The sequence below is a fragment of the Aptenodytes forsteri genome, unplaced genomic scaffold (assembly GCF_000699145.1).
Source record: "Aptenodytes forsteri isolate BGI_AS27 unplaced genomic scaffold, ASM69914v1 Scaffold118, whole genome shotgun sequence".
Classification (NCBI taxonomy): domain Eukaryota; kingdom Metazoa; phylum Chordata; class Aves; order Sphenisciformes; family Spheniscidae; genus Aptenodytes; species Aptenodytes forsteri.
Genome location: NW_008795859.1, coordinates 902,960 through 906,578, shown reverse-complemented (window position 1 = coordinate 906,578; position 3,619 = coordinate 902,960).

Here is a 3,619-nt window from a genome sequence, read left to right as displayed (position 1 = left end):
ACAGGGCTCTGAGCAACCTGATCTAGTTGAAGATGTCCCTGCCCACGGCGGGGGGGGGTTGGGCTAGATGACCTTTCTTCCAACCCAAACTATTCTGATTCTATAACAAACCACACAGAAAACCAGAAACAACCTCAAAATCGTAAGATATCTTTAACAGCGGCATGAAAAAAATTTAATTACGTTACTTTCAACACCATGTTACAGCTATAAGGTCATTCCTCTTGTACCAGAGTTAACATATAGGGAGCACCACTTGTTTACTTGGTTCTTTTGTCTCTAGAAATACAAATAAAATCATGTAAAAAAAAAAAGACTGAATTACAAGATTTACAGATTATTCACTAAGAGAAATACCAGAATTGACAGTTTTAAGGTACCCTGGAAATTGAAATACCCATCAAAATTTAAGCTGCTCCCATAAACAACATGGTATACATACACCTAGTCCTCCACTTTCTGTTGCTCTGCTGGGTAACAGCATTTCTGCTTACAGCAATTTCTGAAGACATACAGTAGGAAGCTGTCTTAGTGCAACCTGCCTTGATTTCTTTTAAAACATTTTTCTAAACCCTCCATAAGGCTTTTTGTTTGATACGCCTGTGTGTTTGTAAAAATATATAAAAATATGTGCAAACATTTTCATCCTGATGTTTTCGATATTGAAATTTTATAGGTTCTTAGGAGCTGCTGCATACTTTACATTATGCTTTTAGTGTTGCAGCTGAAAACTACAAGTTTCAAGATTGTTCTGATTTTTTCTGCTCCAAGAAATTTTAACCGTATCACCTTGTTCAAAGCCTCTACTGATTCATAATACTGTATATAGCAGCACAGCTTTTAACTCAGCTAAAAGCATGAACTATTTTCCCTTGTGAAAGCATTAGAAACCTAATTACTTCCTCAGAAATAAGCACTAAGAAACCTGTATTTTTTACTGCATACACAATATTGTACCAATTTTTTCTAACTGTACAGGTTTACTGAATAACCTTGATATCCGAGATTAATTACAGAGTACAGGCAAGCTGTAAACACACACACACACAAATGCTATAAAAGAAAGCGTTGTTTCTTTATTTGTTCATTTGTTTATTAAAATTTCTTTGGCTCTTATTTAAGTAGCTCTTATTTAAGTAGTAGATGAAAATGTCTGTGAAAGGTAAAGAAAAATCTTTGTCATTTAAACATCTCAGAGTGCAGATCACTGAACTAATCAGCTGCAATTGATAATAAGAACTATATTTGGGAAACACATTTGTAAAATAATCCTTTAGAAGAAGTTTTCTAATATTTCTCTACTAGGATAACTAAAACGACTTTAAAAATAAAAAGCCAAGAGGCATGGTAGTCCATATTATCAAAGTTTAATAAATTCAAACAGGTCATTTTATGACAATTGATGATAACAGCAACTCTGCTGGCAATTAAATCACACAATATTGGTGGTTTACACAATTATTTAATGAAAGTGAGCTTAAAAGGAAAGCGATCAAGATCTCAGAGTCCTCTCAAAAGGCAATGAGAGACTTACAGTGATGCCTGAAAGAATGCCATCAACTCCTGTGCAAAAGTAACAGCCAAGGCTCACATTTGTAAGATTATCTTCCTGTGCAGAATTAACTTCAAGAACTAACTTCATCTCGTGTTACTCTGAAAGCTATAAACACTCTCAAAGAGGAATACTGGAATATTTAAAGTGGAAGGGGATGCAAAAGGCAGGACTAGGAAAGTTACAAGCCTGACATGTATGTCTGGATCAGCAGTTCCCAAGCTAGAGGTCATAACCTCAAGAGGGGTCATCCACTTAGTAAAGAGTCAATTGTTTATGCTGGCATTAGGGATTTTTATCTTGACAGAGGTGAAGCTTGTAGATGGAAGTAAGGTCACAACCAGAAAGATTTGGGAAGCACTGACCTAGATAATTACAGAGAACTACTCTCTCCTTCAGCAATCAGGGAAAAGTGACAAAATGTTTCTTCTAGTCTGTGAGGAAAATGGGTGAAAGCTTCAAGTTTAGCAGATACCTTCAAGGCTAAATCATTTCGACAGAAAACGCAAGTTAGTCACAGATTGGCACATGCTGTTAAAATAGCACTGGATTTCAGTTGTTCAACTTCTCCCCAGAGGACTAGCCCAGAGCACACTGGGGGAAGAGGAAAGGACACCACCTTTTTTTTTTTAATTATTTTTATTTTTTACACTTACATTTGATTAAAAATACAAATCTGCAGTGCAGAGCAACAGCCGCCCAGTGGCATTTCATACTCTGTCCTACAGTAACAGAGCTTGACAAGAGTCAAAACCTCAGATGAGGACAGACATATACATGATCCAGACAGCTACTGAGGTAGCAGCTACACTTCTAGCTTCATGTTAAAAATATCTTAAAGAAAAAAAAAAAAAAATCAGGTATTTAGAACTTTTCCAGGCTATGCAGGACAGCAGCAAGAACAGATATCAAAATTACTATTATCTCTGTTATGTAAAATAGAGAGTACTTATGAGTTATGTGGAGTGACACATAAGGTTGTTCTACTTTATACTGGGACTATATATTGAAGATTTGTCTTTTTTCCCCCGCTTATTTCCTTGTGAAAAAAAAATAACAGAGCCTATCACTAGTCAGCTGAAAAATTGCCGATACTGCAAATTTAAAACTAATTAAAATACTGGCCCCAAATTTGAAGGTCAGAAAGAAGGCCCCCTCAAATGGAAGGATTATAACGGTAACGTATGTCAACCAAACTAAACTGCCTACATACAAGTGAATGCTTTTTTGCCACCAGACGGCTATGTCATAGTCTATGTGAACAACCACTGTTCAGTAGTGTCCTTCTTATTAAGTTACCAAGGGTTAACACATCAATTTATATTGCTGGCACTCTCACAAGTCTCAGCATGTTGATTCTGGTGTACTGGCAGATTAAAACGACATGGTTTAAGGGACCTCTACCTTCAGACATACCTCTTGCCCCGCTCCCAGGGGTTATTGTCTCTGTGAAAGATGTTTGACTGGGAGGATTCTGGAAGTGCTGCAGTTTCCATTGTGGCACATTAAAGAACAGCTCATCTTCCATTAAGCTGTCCCTCCTGTGCAGACATTGACATCCAGGGCAGAGACCGGACAAAATGTCATGGCAACATCTTCAGTTGTTAGTCACATAAGGTTGTCTCCAAGAAGCAGAAGACTTTGCACTTTGGAAGTCATTTCTCTGTATGAAAGGCTTTAAAATAAGGGTGCAAAGGCTTGCATAATTGCTAACTAATCTAGGTTTCTTTTGACTAGAAGATTTTATTGGGAAACACATACCAGGAGCAGCTTTTATATGAGCAGCTTTTATATGCACATCATTACAAAATTCTACCAAATAAAAAAAGTGCCCCCTTTCTTTTTGGTAATACATATTCTTTGTAAATACGCTGATAGACGGTGTAAGAAGTTGGCATACATCATTTACATCATATAAAAAATAAAAACAAACCAAAACCCCACACACTCTTTAACCTAAAGATACTCCTAGAACAAGTTACCTTCATATGAAAGAGAATGTTAACACTTTCATAACCTACTATCAAGGAAAAAAAATATATATACACACACACATATAAATATATA